This window comes from Epinephelus moara, chromosome 7 (genome assembly GCF_006386435.1).
Source record: "Epinephelus moara isolate mb chromosome 7, YSFRI_EMoa_1.0, whole genome shotgun sequence".
NCBI lineage: Eukaryota > Metazoa > Chordata > Actinopteri > Perciformes > Serranidae > Epinephelus > Epinephelus moara.
The window spans coordinates 28,802,042-28,823,570 of NC_065512.1; the positions used below are offsets into that span (position 1 = coordinate 28,802,042).

Here is a 21,529-nt window from a genome sequence, read left to right on the forward strand (position 1 = left end):
CTGGAGGAGGGTCATGGGGCAGCAGACTGGACATGCCACTTGTCAATCAGGTAAAAGGGGCGGTATGTTTTCTGAGACGTTTGCTCTCACACAAACTGTGCTTGGCCCGGCTTAAAACACGATCCGGATTGATTAAATTATTTTTGGAAATACCTAATTTTCTATTTTAGAAAACAGTATTTTAGAACAGTGGTAAACTGTTTAGTGTTTATTTAGTGGAAACATAAATATTTTTCCATACTTTATTTTTTAATTTTCCATACTTTTTAATACCTGGAAATTGATCAAATTTATTTCCATACTTTTTCATACTTTCCATACTTGTGTAGGAACCCTGATTTGATCATTCAGTACACCGGCCTGCACAGATGTTAGGGGGAGAGGAGATGGATTAAACAACCTGGTTAATTATGGCTGGGAGTCCTGGGAATAGGTTTCCTGCATTGGTATAACTGTCTCTATTAATAGCAGAATCATTTTTTTCTATCCAGGTTTTGTTTTCCTAACAGTCTACATTAAAATTGCTTTGCGGTGTAGGTTTGACAGTTATCAGACATAAGTATCATGTGTTAAAGCAAAATTAAGCTTATATGGTAAAAAAGAACTCAGAGTGCACATTTGACTCAACTTGTTGATGCTAATATTAAAGGATTAAATTTAATTGGCTTTTACATCTAAAATGATTCCAGGAATCTGCCATATTCAAATTTGTAGGACAAGTATTTAATGTTTTCTTTATAGGCCTAATAAATTCCTGTCATCAGTCATTAGCAGCCATTAGGTAGAAATTCAATGTGTACATTAGAGATAAAATATTAAACTTTGCAGGTTCTTGTCTCAATAATTAAGCAGGAGATGTAAAGGGTGGAGGCCAAAATTCTGAAAATATGAAAGGGATGCATTTCCACCTAATTAAATACAAGCAAATACCGTTTGCTCTTATAGCTGAATATGAGGAGCTTTACATTTTAAAAAGTTTAACACTATTTAATTAGGCTGTAACAAACTAAAGTGCTAGCAAGGCATATTAAGAGGCTTAGCTCAAAAAGAGTCATTAGTGCTATCAGAAATGACTGAGGGGAAGTCACTACAGATACATTTTAAATAAATTATAAACATTTATTAATGGTTACAAGACCCTCAGTCCCTCAATCCGATTATCACCACACAGTTTTTGGTGATTAATTGGATATTCTCTGGGCTCTGCCAATGCAAAGCCCAAGCTACATGGGGAGACCTAAATAAATGTAACATAACTATTCCTAATATGAAAGGCAGCAGTATCAAACAGGCCTCCAACTGATGCTTATAAAATATTTAAAGAGAAGGTAAGAGGGCGGTAAAACATGTATGTTGAAACTGAAATTGGCAAAGACACCATCCACCCTTTTTCAAATATGCTTCTTTAAAAAGAAATACGGATCTATATCTGAGGTGTTTTTTTTTGTTTTTTTTAGCTAAATGTATTTTATTTGTCTTTCATAGTTTTATCATGTAATTTTGTCTCTGTACAAAGCAAAGGTTGCCTCATTTCACCATTTCTTTTGTGGATAAGAAATGAAAGGACCAACATGTTCTGACTCACAATTCGTCAAATATAGCAGCTTGGTCTGAAGCCCTGTGCTTTCAACTATAGGGCTCTAGATACCCCTCTAGCTCAGTCTTGGACATGTCAGGTTACATATTGTCTTTTCAAAATAAACTTGTTCACAGGAGACACATGTCACACGATGTTAAGTTCAACATTGACTTTTGGTTTCACATGTGACATGAACAGAGGTCTCCTGGGTGAAAGTCTGCTTCTTGTTAGACCGATACATCACCCCTCCCTCCCTTCCTCCCCACACGCACCTTTTCGCACTTTATATCATTCATCATTACCATGAATGGGTTTATATTGGAGTTAGCTGAAAGCCTGGTGTGTCGCATACAGATACAAAAGAGTCCCCTGTGCATCGGAATCAGACCCCAAGAACAGGTCTGAAATGCAGTACATGTGTGACACCTACAAATGTTTGGTCACAATTGTAAAGTGGTTTTATGTATTTATTTGAAAAAGGGTCATATTTGAATATGCTGTTGCAATGCTAGGGCGGCACGGTGGTGTAGTGGTTAGCACTGTCGCCTCACAGCAAGTGGGCTCCTGGTTCAATCCTAGGAGGGAACCCTTCTGTGCGGAGTTCTTATGTTCTTCCTGTGTCAGCATGTGAATGTGAGTGTGAATGGTTATCTGTCTCTATGTGTCAGCCCTGCGATAGGCTGGCAACCTGTCCAGGGTGTACCCCACCTCTCGCCCAATGTCAGCTGAGATAGGCTCCAGCCCCCCTCCCCCGCGACCCTCAAGAGGATGAGCAGTTATGAAAATGGATGTCCATCCATTTTTTAGTAGTTCTGAAGGTAAAAGTGCAGTTGCTTTACTGTAACACTGGGGAAAGAATCCATTTAGATAAGCGCCAGTTGTAGTAGGACTGCGGGAGGCTTCCTTTCTCAGAGAACATCCTGGTGAACAAACACAACAAATGTCTCCTGTCTCTGCTTTGCCTGTGTAAGTTTGGTAGGTTGGTTATGTGTTATCTCATCACAAAACATGCATAAGGACTTTTAAAACAATCCTTGTTTCATTTTGATGAAATCTGACGTGGAAAAAAGCAGTTTTGGTCAAGTCAGGAACTTAAACGTGTCCTGCCCACTGCAGTGCCGGTTTTGTTAGCTCCCATGTATACAATGTAACAAGATGGCCATCTTACTTTCAATATTGTCCTCTTTTAGCACTGAAGCTCCTTGACATGTGCACATTTCTACAGTTATATAAGTGAAGTAATATGATACATAGTATGTTTAAATGAGCAAAATTAATGGTTTGTGGAAAGGTATTTGAAGGTTTCTGGTCATTCATTCAGGTCATATAATATTAAAGCTGTAAATATGTTGTACTGGTTAGATATATCCTGAAGCTGGTAAGAAGTGGTAACTGAGTGTGAGTCATAATGCAGATTAAAACTGTACAACAGTATTTGGTAATGTAGATATTTCTTTGTTAAGGCAGATTTATACTTTCATAAGCAGTTGTGTTATTTCAGTAGTTTACTTTATCAACCTCTGTGGTAACATAAATGCTGAAGCCTGACATGGTTAATACGGAGAATTAATGTGAACTGAAAGAAAAGTTTGTGAAACAGTTTATTTGAATGGAGCGAGAATAAAAAGATACATTTTCTTACTAAAGACAGAGAACAGTCTGCTGAACGAACGCAACATCTCCTGTCTCTGCTTTTCCTGTGTAAAACAGGACACCACACCTGTTAAAGGCAACACATAGCATAAGGCCTGTAACACATATAATACGGGTATTAAAACTCATGAAGGAGAACATCAACTTGCACCATATGCTGATGATATTATTATTTCTTATTAGAAAGTCAATGTTTGAGGTACCTTTGTAGTTACAGCACATGGGATGGAACCACAATGCCCAGGTTCCATTCAAGCCTTTTGACTCTGTTGCATGTCTCTCTCCATTTCTGTATGCAATATTTAGACAACATTAATATAGCAGCAAAACACTATTTGCTATGCAAAAATATAGTGAAGAAGTGGCGTCCTGAGTAGAGAATGAAGTGGCACTCCCTCTGTGCACATTGTAATCCAAGCTTCTATGTGGTTTGTAATGTTGTGTATCCCACTGTCTAACTCATCACAGCCACCTTGAACTGTGCTCATATGGTGGTACTGCCAAGTGTACATCGACAAATCAGCCTAACAAAGACAGACATTTATTTGAAACTCACAGGACGTAGAAAAAGCATGAAAAAACAAACAAACAAGAAAAGTCTAGAAACTGTAAACAAGAAAGGAGCAGACAATCTGACATGGCAAATTCTAAACAAGATTGCACAATAGGCACAAAGCATAATATATGCTGCAAGTAATATAAAGTAAGTCTTTTGTTGTAAGTCTAGACAGTGTAAACTGTCTATCTGTCTTAAAAAGATTAAATACCTAAGCTGATAAAATGTCTCTCCACTGTCTGTATATGACAAAATGAAATAAGTAATAACTAATATTTTATTTATTAAGCTCCATTAGCAACCTAAAGAGAGTACACACAACATTAGCAACAACTAAGGACAAACATAACCCTTTTATCCATCCCCCTGTATAGAGCTGCACAGAATAGTGAGTATGCCTCAGACACATACAGTTCTATAACAAAATATTCTGTATGGCCTCAACATAATCATGGTAAGCAAAGTGCATTTCTATAGCTCCTTTCTACCTTAGACTAAGTGCTTTACAATTTTTCTGTCATTCACCCATTCACACACACACATTTATACACCAGTGGTGGTGGACCTGACATGGAAGGCATTGGCCTGCACATTAGGAGTGACTCAGGGTTGAGTGTCTTGCTCAAGAACACATCGACAACACAGCTCTACCTGCTTAGCTGCAGCTACCCCAGCACTCTAAATCAGAAATTGACTGAGTATATTAAATATAAAATAAGCTTCACAGGTTCCTGTCCCAACAATTTTAAGTAAACAGCACCCTGACGCAAAACATGATTCACAAGGAAAGTATTAAGTGTGCAGTGTACACACATACTATCTGTTATTGTTTCCCCCCGCTGTATATCCTGTACAGTATATATGTAAGACCCCTAAAAAACCAACTGGTGACAAGTGTTTATTTCAAATCACCACATTGCTGAGTCATTGACAATAATCAATAAAACCATGCTCCCTGGATATACTTTGATCTGTATAAAAGTATAATCCATACTAGTTTGCCCTTTTATGTTTAAAAAATGACTGCCATTATAAAATGCAACATCCACTGAAGTGTAATAATAAGGTTACACAGATTTACATCATTTGGTATTGAGTTACCAGTATGTTAAACCCATAGTCTGTATTCAGCTCAGTCATACCCCATGGTGTATTGTATGTATCTCATGCAGAACTGAGACCTTTAATTGGCAGTAGTGGTAACATCCTGTAGAAGCCAGGCATCACTGATACGCATCAAGCCGCAGGGTGTTGGTTTCATCCAGCAGATTTTTATTGGAATTGGCTTTGACATGCAATGCTGTTTCATTAGTCGCCAAACCCTGACCGCTGAAAAAGAATAGACATTCCTGTCAATTAGAATCTGATATCAGCTAGATCAGATGTGTCTGAGGATGGTGTGAGCAGGGGTTAAATGGAAATTTGATAGGATTTGGAGGTTGGGTTTCTCTGGGGAGCCATCTTTTTAAATCTTTGCCAACACCTGATCATATTAAATAACCGTATAGCTGATGATATATTTAGTTATTTAAAAGTAAATATGAAATGAAAAACAAAATCTGTTCATGTTTTAGGGAAAAGAATAACATTGCTGAAAACACTGCAGCAAAACAGTTGGCAGACAGATGTGTGGCATCAATAGTCAGATAAGATGAATCTCACTCATGTGAACACTATGTTGAATGGTTTCCCTCTTCCACCGCATGATATAACTCTGTAATCAACAGCATTCTGCTCCTGAGAAGAATATCTCTATAATTCTGGTTTCAAAATGTTCTAATATATTAAATCTACTTATTCAATTAGAAATAGCCACAGATAAAATCATGAGAGGGAGCAGACACCCTGCCATAGGTTCAGTATTCAGTGAGCTCTCTCTCTCATTCACATTCAGATTTATTCACTTGGCAAAGAGGTACGATCCTCTTCCAGACTTGTTTGCAACAGTTTTTGTTTTAATGATGATGTTTTTGACATCAACATTGGTGTTAAATGAGTGCAAGTAATGTTCTCGAGAGTTCAACGTTTCTTTTTATCAGTGTTTTGTACCTGATATGTAAACCAAGGTATCAAACTAATGGCATACCACTGACTTTAAGATGATGTGTTCATCACATGCTTAGCTTTATTTGGTCCCCAAGGCAGAGACGCATTTACTGCAGTGATGATTCAGACTGGTATTCCTCAACGAGTTGAATGCTCATCAGGTAAATGCCGATAGCGGCTAGTCCAGGTCCACCATCTGAGGCCTGACAGGTTTTTCCCTTTTTGGTATGCAGTCAGTGAACCATCGGAGATCACCAGCTGTTTTCCATCCTGTGCTTTTGTTTCTTTGTGCCCAGAAGAACTCTATAAAATTCTACAACCCCATCCACAGGAAATGTGTTTGCCAGTTGATTTTTGAACATGTTTGGCATTTTGAATTCACCAGCAGATGATCCCATGTGTGCAGTGATGCTTTTGCTTGATCTTATTAGTTAGCTACCTGCCATCAGCCCCAGGGCCTATGATTTATCAGCCTGAGGTGTTATTGTAACACTTACACTGGGCAAATACAGGCAGGATGTGATGGGTAAATAAATAGATACATGGCTAAATGGTTGGATATGTAGGCAGATGTCTCCATCAATGAAAACTGCATGTATCTAGTTGAAGTTGTACTGTAGCTGTTAACCAAACCTTGTATGTAATGTGTATATTTGTGTGTTAGATTTAGTTTGGTAGGTGCTGTTTAGTAAACTTGTTGAAACACTCCAGGAACATCGGTAAAGTACATTAAAGGGATCAAGGAATCGAGCCAATGTGTTTGGTCATGACTGATAGGGTAGTAGCCCCGAAACTACCTCTAACACACCAGCTGATAATTTATGGTGATGAATTCCTCCTAATCCTGACACATTTTCCGAGTGGGCTGCTGGTTTGCTGCATATGAAAATATCACACCACACACAGTCTGCGCTGCACATCTGACTGAGCTTTGTGTTCTGGCCTTGAGTCACAAAACTAGGGCTCTCGGTGGTGAACTCTTATTTAATTTAATCTAAGTGAAGACAAATACAATCCCAAAACACATGTAGCTGGAAAAAAATTAGCAGAAAATTACTTTACTTACTCCCCATTAGTGTGTCTTACTGGAGGGCATGGGTACATAAAACATGAATTATCCAGATCTCCCCTGTTTTTGTTGGAGCCTGACCTCCCACTCATCCCTTTGGTGGGTTGTTTCAGCAGATTCTGACAGCAATTGTGTGTTCATAGACCAAGATCAGTAACACATGACTGCTTTAACTGCCCATAGCGACCCTAAAGACATGAGAGGAGGTCTGGGGTATAAAAGTGGGCGACTTAGGGAAGGCAGGGGAAGGGGTCAGGTGTTTTAGAAAAACAGCACCTGTGAATCTTTGCAGTAAATACTAGCTTTCTGCTGCCGGCAAAAGACAACACACACAGAGACTACCTGTTTCCATGTTTTCAGTGTTTCCACCTGCAGTATATAACGAGATTATGTGAAGCAGTGCACATTTGGCGAAGAAAAAACAGCACTTCATTTTGAGGACTGATGTGGTTGGCTGCGTTCTGCTCTGGGTGCATTTAAATGAGGACTGTAAGCCACGGAGAAGTAGCTCATCATCACCAATTACCTACATTGACAGGCCGTAGAATTAATTCTGCTCCCTGAAGAACATGACATCTCTCATTCTTTCCTTACAATACAATTAGTTTGAATATAATTTAATTCAACATGTGATAGTTAGACCTACATATCCTCAATGTCACTGCACTTTTACAACAAATCAAATTTGACTGCAAAGTGAAAGTGAGTTCAATAAGATGAAGAACTAATGAGAGCATTTCTGGCTGATTCTGTGAATAGTCTACAGGCTCCCTATTAGTCCCGTGATCTTGAACAATTTGGTGAGAATATGTCCCAGCTATATCAAGATAAAAGGGAATAGAGACTCGACACCATTAAGCAAGAATCTCTGGAGATGTTCAGTTGTCAGTAAATAGGCCAATAGAGTGCTGCAGTAATGCGTCCTAAAAGCCAAAAATGAGTTAGCATTTTAGCACTTCCGGTTCCCTCATCTTGGAGTCAATGAGATTTTTCGAATGGGCTTTTGGTTAGATGCCTCAAATAAGGCCTGTGGTTAACACAAGCTCAAGAGACTTTCATATTTTGTACTAAATCATAAAATACATCTGTAAATACCCCACTTGTGAATTTTGAAGCTTTTACGTGTCTTAAAAAAGGTGCTTAATGAGGCTACAGAGCGTCATCAGGCTGAACATGGCTTCATGGCCTCATCTTGGTGCCGACATTGAAGTAATGCAACAGGTGTGTAGTTTGGTTACAGCCTAATGTTAGCTCTTTACAATTGTATTTAAGCTTCCAAAATCATAGGAGTGGTGTTCATTTGAGAATCTTAAACTTTTGCTTGCAATGTAAAAATCCAAAGTCCAATTGTTTCTTTTTGTTAAGGAAACTGGGGAGATGTTAACTTCAGGTCTGGCCTAAAAATAAATGTTACCAGGTGAAAGTCAGTGGTTGTTGAACCCATCCACCACACCTCCCACCCACCTTACTTGGATTTTCACGCCCTCCAGCCACGTTTCCCCCTGACGCCACCTGGCCTGTTAAACAATAATGGCCAACGTCTGCATGTCATGCCGATGTAAAAGGATGGCCTTTTTCATCCGTATCTGATGCTGGAACTCACTGTCCAAGTGCCGGTACTGGACAAATTTTGTGTGAGACCAGGTTGATTTGGAAAAAGAAAAAACAAACAAACAAAAACAAAAGAAAACCAAAGGTATGGGAGTGTATGTATTTGCAGCTGTTCGTATATGTATGCAGGCATACAGGTATATGTGTTTAACTGTATATGTTGGTATAGTTATGTTTTATTAGTATCACTTTTGTTTTGTATTTTCTTTACTTTGGAAAGCACCCCGAAAAGTGCTCTACAAATGATGTTATTATCATCATTATTATTATTTTCTTTATTATCCCTTCAGCACTCTACTGGCCTGTAGTTAAACATGTCACTGTTGTCATAGGACTAACCCAAAGTTGTTTATTCATGTGCATCAGCACAGCCAAAATTAATTCTCCAAGGCAATAAAGTCAATCGCTCAGTCACTGCTGATAAACCAAACCCATGAATTTTCTTTCAGTTTCATTGAAAATTTGATTGTCAATATAATTGTGGTGTAAAATTGTTTTTGCACAAACATTTTAATTGAACTGCAGCTATGATGGCACAATAATGACAAACTTGTATAAACGTTTGGATGGTTTGTACCTTGTAGTCGTAGACCTACTGACACACACGTTAAGCATACGTACATCAGGAAATATGGCAACATGTTGGCCACGTAACCTACTTACAATAACTATTTATTAACAAGCAACATTAATTCACCTACATAGTCCTTAGTAAGTGCTCACAGTGTTTTTGCACCATACTGTAAAGAATTTCCAAAATTTTATCTTGTGTAATCAGTCTGTTGGGCAAGACACAATTAGACAGGCTGTAAACAAACCTGGAAGTTAGCCAAACTTATTTGGACAACACATTCTTACCCTGACCTTTTCATATATTGACGTTTGGTCATGGACTTTCCATGGCGAGATATGACATGCAAGGTACCGTAGGTGCATTGGCTCTTTCAAAATAAATGCACCACGTTGGCACAGCACTGCCAATTTATTTATTTTTCCTTCCACAACAAATGCATGCAGTTATGTCTAGCTAACACGCACATGGTTGGGTTTAGGAAAAAAGAACAGGGTTTGCCTTTACATTTATATGGGAGGTGAACACCGTCCTCCAGGGTGAAAATCGGTTGTTGGAAAATATTAGAAAGCATTACAATATGTTTTCACTTCAACTCAAACGCTCTGAATTTAGCATAGAGCGCTTTTTAAGATAGATATGGTAACAAATAGGGATGCGTGTGGTTAGTTGTCTAAACGATTAAACATCCGCCCCCTCGCTAGTCGACACCAGAAATATTAGTCGGTTAAACCAATGAGAGTTTTATTCATGTACAAGGCTGCCTAACTGTCATGCAGCCGCCTGCCACTAGTGGGGGCTACACAGCCATCAGACAGCAGTCCCCCTCCCCTCCTAATGCTCAAATAGACTGGAGTTTTAAAACACCACGGTGGGAAATCGGAGAGATGTCCTCTCGCAAAACCAGCGCGGTTTGGCAGTACTTTGATCTAGAAAATGAAAACACGGTAGCATGTAAGCTGTGTTAGAAAAAATGGCATATAATCACGCAACTGGAGCAATGTGCAACCACATTCAGCTCAAGCATTTGGATGTTAACCTGCACGGAACGACGGCTGCTGCTAGCGGTGTTAGCCACACACGGCCCAAATTGACATCCTTCACACGGAGACGCTGCGATCCCGCCCGGTCTGAGAGGATATCGCAGTTTATCGTGACAATGACCTTGAAAAATATGCTTCCACTTAACTTCGTTGAAGGTAAAGGCTTCAGGAAGTTAATGGGATATTTTGTATACTAAATTTTGACTGTTTTCTGAGTGTTTTCTTTTTTTTTTAGACTAGTCGACTAGTCTTCATTAACATTTTCGTTTAGTTGACAGGGAAATTAGTTGCCAGGAACATCCCTAGTAACAGTTTATACAGAAAGGGAATAAAAGTAGCACTAGGCATGCTGAAGTTAAACTGGCCTGACTCAGTTAAAACCCAACAACATTATAATACAAAACAGGACCAGAAACAATCAACAGAGACAAGAAAACAGCAGAACATTAACAGCTCCTCAGACATCACAGAGGAAAGGACTTAGTGAGGTGAAAGATGGTGTATGAGATTTGAATCAGTGGTTGCAGGTACGTCATTCTATCCAATAGTGTTTATATGTATTTCTGAAATGTGTAAAAGAGGATATTGCTGTAATATAATATGAGATCTCGTTCCAGATGTTGGTGAAAGCGTGAAAAAATGATCTTTGACCATAATTGTTTTTGTAAGCGTACTGGTATGAGCGCATACAAAATTGATCTGGTGTTGCGTTCCGGTCTTGTGTTGTGACTTGAAAGTAGAGCAGTAAGTGTAAGAGGAAGAAGTGGAGTTATTGTTTTGTATCTGAGAGTAAAATTTAATGGCTAGATTCTTAAAGACTGGAAGCAGTTTGTAGGTCTGTCGTAAATATGTTGACCAAATGGTCGATCTCTCTAAAACCCAGTTACACTGTACTGTGGCTTATCAACAATCTTTATAAAGATTTTACATTTTCACTCATTCTTGGAAACTGTTTCGAAGACTATGACACCAGTATATTTTGGGAAAACTGTTTCCTCAACTACTTTAAACAGATCACATTTTCATACACGAGTTGTTATTTTTGAAAATGTGAAACTGATATATATGCACTGTGTAGCTGAAATACAGAGTTTACGAGGAAGAGCAAAGGGAAATGATATTGTGAGACAGCTTGGTGGTAATCATAAGACCGAGAAATGGAACCTCAGTGCTTGTGTGTCAGCTGGGCAAGTTTCCACCGTCTGAGGTCAGACAAATTCAGAGAAAGTGTCCTCTTGCCTTTGTGTAATTTTTATTTACAGGGGAATAATTCTTGTGAAGATCACACAGGGTTGTTTTGGTTGCATATGCCATAACCTTTAGTTTCTCATTTCTGTTCAGAGCTATGTTCAAAGTAAAAAATAATTTCCATGTGGGTGTGTGCGTGTGTGTGTGTTGTGGGTACTGGCAGAATACATATTTATGGTCCATTATAATTTTAATGTTTGTATTGTAAAGAGACCATCTGCCCAACCCTGTGTGCTGGATCTAAATCACTATACATTTGTTGTGAGCCAAATTCTGAACATTTATTTTTTTGATTTGTATGTGACATGAAGTGTCTGCCAACAGCATGGTGAGTATAAGATCTGTTGTGTTTGAAAAGCATGTTTCTGGCTTCCCATGTGACATGTAGAGCATCACACCCATGGACCTTTGTAGCTCAACTGCTTTTTCCTGATATTGATAAAGGAAATGGAAGAGTATGCAATTTCAATTAACATTTAATTCTCAATGAAAATATCAAAGCATGTCCTATTGCTCTTTGTTGGATATCCAGGTGGACACTGCAGGGTAGTGACTTGTCCAGCAGCTCATATAGATGATTGATCATTGTGGTGTGGTTTAGGATCGAAGCAATGACGGCTCTTCTGCCAAGAAGAGGCAATAATATTTGTCAGGGTTGTTGATTGATTTCTCATTTTAATGCCACAGTTTCAGGCCTTAATCTCAAGGTAACATTTTGTGGTGAAGTGAAGCCGTGGAACAGAGCCAGGGCTGACATATTTATACTTTATCTCCAGGCAAATCACCATTTGTGTCATTACATTACTGCGCGTAATGGTTTTACTGACGAGCAGCACAAGATCCTGCCAGCAGAGATATGCAAGATGTTTTTTTTACAGTAATGGCATTTCAGTCAAATTAACTGGAACTTTGAAGTCACAAATATAGTATTACTCTGAATCAACGAGGAGCTTTAAGACAAATCCACGCGAACAAAGCTCTTGTAATGTCAAATGCTAAATTTGCTTCTATGTAGTCAAAACTGTGGGGGCATATCTACAGTTCATAATTTATTACTAATCACACCTGTCAGGATCTGAAAGCCGCAGTCATGGAAAAAGGCATGTTAGACGGCTTAAAAGCTAATTACAGTCGGGATTTGTTACTTGAGTCATCTTTGACTGCCCAGGCCTGCAGACCTTTCTTGCTTTATTGCACTTAGAGTGACATTCATATTGTACAAAAAGGTTTTAAAAAAAACTGTTAAGTTTGCTGCCTCCAATCTGCGTGATTGCGAAGACAACCTATAATTTTCCCCATCACACTGATGTACTATTATGATCATAAACAAACTGTCAGAGATTCTGACACATTCAGATTTTCACTCTGACATCAAGTGGTGGCTGCTCAGGAATATATTCTGTAAGAGTTTTATTTTGTTATTCCTGGAAAGATGATAAGTACGCTGAATTAAAAACCTGCATGCTGTTAAGGTTGTGGTTGATCCAAACCTACCTAAAATGTGCCATGGGGAAAATGTAGTTTGCTAATGACACATTTTAGATTGTGTGATGCAGCATGACAAATAATACATTATAAACTGAGATGCCTGTTCTTAATTTTTTAAAGAGATTATCACATATTTTCTGTGTACTGTGTACGCCATTAACATATTTTTTAGTTTTATTACCTCAAACACTTGATTGCACTTCCATAATTAAGGCCACAGGAATTAATACTCCTGTATTTAATATTTCTGATTAATTTTTTGAATCATCATCAACTTGGGAGCAGTAGTTTCTTTTTAATAACACTTTTCATGTCCCTTGCTTGTGCACATATCTGTAATTTTGCAGCATTTAGCTGCATTTCCTGCTCCTATTTTCTCCTTTTCATGCCCTCCCTCTCAGCACCACATTCTCTTTCGCCTGCACTGTCCATCTTTACTCCACATGGCTTGACCACACACAATGGGGGGCTGATGGTCCATGTGTTCTCAGTGACTGTAGCTGCCCTGTATTATTTTTACTTTTAATTAACCCATTTCATTTAGTATTTTTAACACCAGCCTGACACTTGGAATTCTCCCAGTGCTCCCAATGGCCAGTTCAGGCCTGTTGTTTTCAGCGAAAAAGCTCTGGAAACGTACTGTGCACTATCTGCACGGCTCCCTTTCTTTCTACAGCTGCCTTGGTATACACAGTAATTTAATTACATTGTAGATCAAAGTTCAAATAATCATCTTTAGAGAACAATTTTGGAATTCTGATGAAAACTATACACAAGGTTTAACAAAGAGATTGTGTGGAGAATGAGATTACGGACTACGATTTTGAGAAAATGTTAATGTAATTTTCTAACATTCAATTTTATCCCATTAGACTATCTGGGAAACAAAATTCACTCAAGCTTAAAACTATCAAAAATTTAGAAGTCATACAATGGAATTAAAAAAAAAAAGAAATCAGATAGGAGAATGAGCTTTGTGCAACCAGAACATGACCGTAATGTGGCACAGAGGCAGAGAGCCCAACACAGCGCAACAGAAATTTCTGAGGGACACCAAACTGATTGAATTTATCAAAATGAGGTAACAATGGGCCTAGTTTACCAGTACCATTTAATTTGCTCTTAAGAAGGGACTTAATAAGATTCTACATCAGCTCCATGCTGTGTTCTTAAATGGCAGAATTGTTTGCACTTGTGTTCTTATAATGATTAATGCATTGTCTTTGTATACTGACAACAACAACAAAATTCGAGTAGTTCTGAAGTGTCGGTACCTCTGCAGAAAGTGAAGGCCAAACGAGGTGTCATATTTAGTAGCGTCAGTAGTAGATATAAATTAACACAAATAGATGCATAGGATGCTAAAAATATGCATTAATCAACCACCCAACCTGCAAACCACAAACTTTATGCATTTAAAGTAGCGCAGTTGTCAGGACTGAGGACTGAGATAGCCGCTATGGCACTCTCCAAGGAGCATGTGTGTGTGTTTAGAGAGATACAGAGAGAGGGGGAGAGAAAATGAGGGTGGATTATTTCACACAATGTTTCCATAAGTTATTAATGACTTACTCTGAACGCTCCTGTGATATTCTTTAGCATGATTGATCACTGATTATTAGATGGCATGGTTCCCATTAACATAAGTGATCTGAATTAATGTGTTAGTGTAGTGTTTTTTTAAAGATCATGATGCTATTTGAAAAATAATCATAATGATTATTAAATAGTAGTGTAATTTATATACTGTGAGAAGTGTAGAATTGAAGAAAATGCAAAACCCAATGATTTTGCACAAACATATCAGCACAAAATATTGTCTTTACATAAGACCCAGTCCAAAATAAGAAAATATTGGTACATGTCAGAATCTTCGGCTGTGTAAGTGGGTTTTAAGAAGACATTTTACCTTAAAAACAGTTGGTAAATGTGTGTGTGCTTGCTTTTATTTCTGACATGCTGATGAAATAAGTCTGCAGAAAATGGTAAACACCTCCTCCTACAGTGTTGCACCTTGTATTTTGACTATGTGTAAAGCAACATCACCCCAGCCCAAAACACCAATGCGCTTATTCATCTCAGTTATTCATCTCGAGTCTTAAATGTCATGGGTTGGATCCCAGTGGTATTGTTATCATCTATAACATCTTGAATCTTAAAAAGGACCCACTTCCCTATATATGTACAGAATTACTATCACTGAGATGAAAATGCAGAGGCAATACATATTTTACACAGAGTGTTATGCTTTTTATTAAACTCTGTTTCATCTCTGAGTTCTTTTTGTTCCAGTCTTGTTCGTCTGGTTCTTTTTATCAAGCTTTATTTTCAACAGATGCTGTAATTTTAGTCGGCAGGTGCTGCTGCAGTCTGGACAACTCTCAAACTTTTAATAATTGAGGTAAGCAATGGGTTTTCCCAGGCCGTTTCCTCACCCACCACCAACCCCTGTTAAATACCGTCAGAGCTTTAAGTTGAGCCCTTGAGAAACCCTGACTTATTTATGTGAAATTAGTTTCCATGGTGTTTATCTCCCCATCCATTTGTGTTTGCTCATAGCCTTGTTCACAGCTAAAAACATTATCTACCCAGACTCTACAAAGAGATTTTCAACTGGCTGAGAGATATGAATCTAAAAAATGATTTAAAAAGTGACAGCATATGAACTTTAACATAATTTGGAAGTTCTTGTAAATGAGGACAATTCTCGAGGTGATAATACAGCAATTACTGCCTTGCCACATTATTGTGGTTGGCTACCGTAATCACAGTCACTCCATTACTTTAAATATTACAACAGCTTATTTCCTTCCCATAATAGTGCTAAAACCCAAATGTGACCATAGAGACACACCACAGAGGCCATTAGACAAAATTACCTTTTCATCAAAAATCAGAGAATTAATGACACATTTGTAAGTTGCATCATTTGGACGGAGACACGAGTAATAGTGTAAGCTCAAAGTTGCTTTAAAGGAGACCTATGCTCATTTTCAGTTTTTTTTTCTTATTATTTCATGGTTCTAATAGACAATGTAATGTGCTTTAGGCTTATGAAAGATATTATTTTTCTCATACTGTCCATTGCTGCAGCGCCTCTATCCACCCTGTCTGGAGCAGTCAGTTTTAGCACAGTTCTAAAAGCCAAGATTACAGGTTTCCCTGACAATTGCCACATGTAAATTCTGCAATTTATATCTCTCTTCTACAAAGTTTGCTTAGCATTTCACATGAATTCTCAAAACCAGAAACATAATCTCTTGCCGCTTTACATTTGCCTTTACGGGTATGTTTGTGACAAATTGCCCAGTTGTTGTAAAGAATAGCAGATATGTAATTTAAAGACTTACATTAATGTCAGGTCATTTGGGTGCAAGAGGGATGGCCCAAGACTCATGTGATCAATTTAACGTATTATCACCTCCTTCCAGACCTTGCATGTAAAATTTCTTAGCTGTGTGAAGAAGTATGCAGATTTTACAACCATCAAACTCGTTTTTAGTTAAGATAAATAATCTTTAAGACCAAGTCCATATTTTGATTAGTATTGATACTGTTGAAGTTAGAATTATGGAACTTGTATTAGATTAGAGAGTAGTCTCTTATAGGTAAAATGAGATGCATTTCAAAGCATGGTTGTAACACCTTTTAAAAAAGTGTTAAACCTAACCCCGTTATAACAGTTTAACACATTTCATCGATCTATCTCATTCCTTTCTTCAGCATGCCAAGACAGCAGTGAAGAAAAACTGATGTGTCTGCACAGGTACTTAAATCTGCATCCCATGACATGAGGCAGGAAAAGACAGTAAGGGTCCGTTGGCAAAGATACTCTGCCTCTGCCACACCAATATTCTGCCGTGTGATTCTGAGCAGATTCTACAGGTAACAAAACCTCAGGGAACAAGGATCAAAAAAGCTCCCCAGTGTTTGCTATCACAGCAGTCCAAAGGTCTTCAATGCGCAGCAAGACGATGCCTTCACTGGTCATTGACTGAGGCAGCAGACGTGCATTCTGGACTCACTCCACTTGAGGTACTAAGCATCTGAGGTCCATAATAGCGTGGCAGACCCAAGTAGGAATAGGTTGCTAGTGTATTTATCAGTTCTTATTGTGCATTCAGGTACTATTTTTACTTTTTTTTTTAGGTCAGGAAGTTTGCATATCCTCTTACAGTGGAGTACAACATCAAACACCCCTAGTCACCTGGATAAGAACAACATGGCAGGTCCTGATTGCTTCTCAGGCTCAAATCCTAACTTGTCCTTAAGAAGTGTGGAAGCAACTACCTTGGCACGAGCTACAAGCTTAAACAGTACAACTGTGGAAGGATTTTTCAAGAAACTTTAGGACATTATTGAGAGGTAAAGCATTGGTGGAAGTGATATATGCAATATGGACAAGGCCAGTGTAACACATGGCACGTGGCCAGGTAGTTGCACGCCCTGGAGGGAAGCAGGTTGGATCAATGACTTCTGCTGAGAGGGGTGCCTTGGTTTCAGCATGTGTTGTGTAAGCACTGGGCAATTTCCTACTTATTTGTATGCCCACACAAGAGTTACAAGGATTTCTCCATGCACCTTGGACCACCTGGTAGTGCTGGGAGCAGTAATGGTCCAGGCTGGATGCAAGATGGTGATTCTCTTGTTCTTAGAGCACTTTGCCAAGCATACCAAGGTCAGTCCAGAGAAGAAGGTGTTACTTATGCTTGAAAACAGCTCACACATTTCAGTGAACGCAGTTAATTACTGCAAGGCAAATAGGACCGTGCTACTCTTTCTACCCCCACATTGCTCACACAAACTTCAACCCCCAGATCGAGATGTCTATGGTTCATTGAAGAAGATGGTGAACTCAGCTGGGGATGCATGAATGAGGATGAATCCCGGCAAGATGATGACCATTGATGGTCCATGTCTTGTGAGGGCAGCCTTACCCACAGCTACATCCCACAGCAACACATAGGCTGGGTTCAGATTCACATGCGTTTAGCTGTTTAACCCAAATGTTTTTCAGGAGCATGACTTTACACTTTCCCAAGTCACCAACTGTACAGACCCTGCTTCTTTAATAGCTTCTGCAGCCTTCACAGCCTCCACCCTGCCTCAGACATCCTCTGAAGACAATGCAGCCACCATCCTGCCTCAGATATCCTCTGCAGCTTGTTCTCTGCTTGTGCAGAGTCCTCAACTAAAATGTTTAAACCAGCTACTTTAAGACCATTTACAAAAAAAGGACCAAGAAGGCCACAGGTACCACGAGGAGGGGTAGAAAGTCAAGACATCTTTACAGATACACCAGGAAAGCAAGCCTCACAGGTAAAAAGAGATGAAATAGTAAAAAGAATGTAAACAAGGCCATTTTGTAAAAAGGCAAAGCAAACCAAAATTATGCAGAGAGAGGCGGACAAAAAGAGATCCAAGAAGGACAAGGATGAGATTGGACACTTCAGAAGAAGAAGAATTCTGCATTTTGTGTGTGAAGCCCAATGGAAATTCTAAACTCAAGGAAAAGCAGGTCCTTTGTTTAAATTAAAAGTTCTGAGTCCACAAAGACTGCACCCCTGGCAGACCTGCACACACCTCTGTGACTCTGATTGAACTGATAAAGCACAGACACACAGACACACACACACACATTTTCGTTTACTGCATTCACTAAGAAAGTTCTTCTAAAGTTAAAAGGATCAGCACCACAACTCACTGCGGTTGTGGTTTCTAAATTCTGTAACAGAGCTAAAGAAAGAAAACAACAGACAAATTAGGCACTACATGTCAAAATTTGTGAGCTCTATCGCAAATAAATTGTGAGTCATAGGTTCTGCTGATTATCTGTTTGATACTCCTTCAAAATATTGCAGAGAATATTGTATTATGTGGCACATTCTGATTTGTCATCACTGTAATTAAGTTTGACTGTTGAACAGAGAAATGTCGTGTAGCTCACAGAGTCGCTATCTAATTCTTGTGAAGGATTACTAGCAAAACTCTTTAACATTTCCCAAGGCATGCAGACGGATGAAACAGTTTTTTTAACACTTGTGCATGTGCTGTATTTCTAGCAAATGTCATTGGAATATAAAGTGAGTTTATATAATGCACCAAGTAGCAAAGCCATAATTATTTTTGTAAACAGTTCATGCTCTTCATTGAGGTGAAGGGTTTCTTGTATACTGAACTTGTGGAGATCAGCATACATGCAGTTGCTGTTGGTGGATGTTGGGGGGTTTAAAAGACTGACAGAGGCTAGTTAAGTTTCTGTGTAGGCTGATGATAAGAAGCCACAGAGAAAAAAAAACATTTTAGTAATAAACTGACAGTTTGGGGTTCTGAATGGACACACCGGCCCATTAAAGTTGGAACTGCCATTCCTTCAGTAACATTAGCAGCATAACCTCACTGAAATGCAAAGACTGGTAATAAATGCCAGGATTGCTGTATGAGATCTTAAAATACAAATTATGTCTTCCTGACATTGTGGTCACTATACTGCAGGTCCATAACAACCTGTATTTCATGGGCCTGCTGAACCTAGAGTAGACCTTAGATTCTAAACCAACCCGGACCCGGCCCGACCCATCCGAGCCCGAGGATAGTGTCGGTTTCGAATCTAAGTTCTACTCTAGGTTCAGCAGGCCCATGAAAGACAGGTTGTGATGTGTGTGTCGGCTTCGTCGAGTGTACCAAGTGCAGCATGATGCCGGTATATGACAGCAAAAAGATGGGGACCTCAACACTTAAAAGGCACATGACGAAGGCTTGCCATGGAAAGAAAGACAAGAGTCAGCCTTCAATGTCTACGTTCGTATCCTTAAAAAAAAATGTCGGGTTTAAACCGGGCTCGGGCTCATAATTATAGTTAAAGGTACGGGTCGGGCCAGGCTCGGAGAACATGCACGGGCTCAGGTGGGGGTCGGGCTGGATTTTTTGGGCCCGATCTAAGCTCTAACCTACAGCAGTAGTCCGTTCATGGCCATCCACATTGTCACCTCATGCATCATGATGCTGTCTTGTAGGGGAAAAAGAAAAAGAAAAGTTCGGAGCATGCTGAAATCTGGGCTTTTGTCTTGTAAGGAGCATTTCACATTTTACATACATTCACTTCAAGTTTTTGGAACTTTGGCGATGTTTAACTTGTATATCCGACACCGTAACCGTATATAAATTAAAGAAAATCATATGCCCCTTTAAATGGTCAGACTCACAACTCTGATGCAATCTTGCCTTACATCTAATGACTTGAAAAGGGGGTGTACTAAGTAAGCACTCAGTGTTTTTCCTGACCTTGCTCAGCTCTACAGCCAAATCAAATATTAGCCTGTGGTCACATTACTTGCCACAGGGTAGAGAAAGACAAAAGGAGGACTTTCAGCAGATCATCACAGTCCCCCACTGAATTACTCAACCATCCAGAAGAGGGATTGAAATTACACATCTGCATGGGCAAAGCAATTTACCGGAATAATTAAAATTCTGTCCATGGTACACAAAACCTATTGTCTACTAATGATTTTGCATCTACAGTTTGAAGGTGACTTTTTACTGTAATTTTTAAAGTTCCAACACCAAAGTTTTGAATTTTATTTTACAGGGAAGTAAAATGGCTACATTGAGCTGAATCTGAGCATTTCAGGCATGCAGACAAAAACTGATAAAGCACTTATTGTATTGCTGTATATGTAAATTTGGCGCTGTCACTGCTCTAATGTCTCCACCCTGCAGGCCATATTATTTGTTGCACTGATGTGATGTGATGTTTTTTATTGTATCTGGTGAGACCTAAGATGATTTTGGACAATGAAGTTCTATACTATTCAATATGGCATGTTCAGGTGCCCCAAAGCGATCAGGGAATTGCATTAATGGGTTACATGAGTTATTGGGAGTGAGGGCATGCCAAGTCATTACTTGTACAATTTGGATGACTGTCCGTCCTTAATCAGGATAAAGCAGTGTGTGTGTGTGTGTGTGTGTGTGTGTGTGTGTGTGTGTGTGTGTGTGTGCGTGCGTGCGTGCGTGCGTGCGTGCGTGCGTGCGTGTATGTGTACTGAATGATTTTGGGCCCATTTGTCTGATGCTGAATATTCCCAAATATATCACTAGCCTGAAGTCTCAATATAAAACAATAAATTAAGAAAACAAAGGTTTCCACACAAGGAGAAGCGTTGATTTATTGCTGGTTTAGAAGGTGGCCCCCTGTGTTAAACCATAGTAGGATAGAGGAATAAATCTCCCCTGATCTGACTGAGCCTCTGGACTCAAATATAACAGTTCGTTTGGCCCCAGAAGTCGAGTCAGCTAGCCTTGGGCCACTTGCAGTATTTAATCTTCAGCCCTTTGGCTGAGTTTAAGCATGGATAATCCAAGCCTACATGGACACATAAAGTCCCCTCACCATTCAGAGAGACTTGCAGATCCAGGAGGGGTTTCACCAGCCACCTGTGGCTCTTTCACAGCTCTTTACAGTTCACAGCATATGGTAACACTTTATAATAAAGTACAGGGGTAGTTACAAAGAAACTAGTAGGCAACAAACTAACTGCTAATTATTTAATAGCTAGCAAATAGTTCCTAAATAATTACTGTAAACAGACATTTTGTTGAGGATCCAGTGACTCAGTGATTAGCCTTTAGATATCTATGATAGATTATTCTCAATTAACAC

General features: G+C 39.1%; 1 long non-coding RNA gene across 2 annotated transcripts in view; it reads right to left on the bottom strand.

Moving 5' to 3' along the window:
• Positions 1–3,167: 3,167 nt before the first annotated feature.
• The window catches only part of LOC126392589 (uncharacterized), a 39,162-nt gene continuing 20,800 nt past the window's right edge, over positions 3,168–21,529 (bottom strand). Inside the window, exons 2-3 of one of the 2 annotated variants that reach the window (XR_007570199.1) lie at positions 3,436–3,521; positions 3,168–3,299 (exon numbers count right to left, since the gene is read on the bottom strand). This is a non-coding gene — a long non-coding RNA (uncharacterized LOC126392589). Of the gene's footprint in view, positions 3,328–3,435; positions 3,522–21,529 lie in introns of both variants that reach the window. The other variant, XR_007570198.1, reaches the window with a different exon arrangement.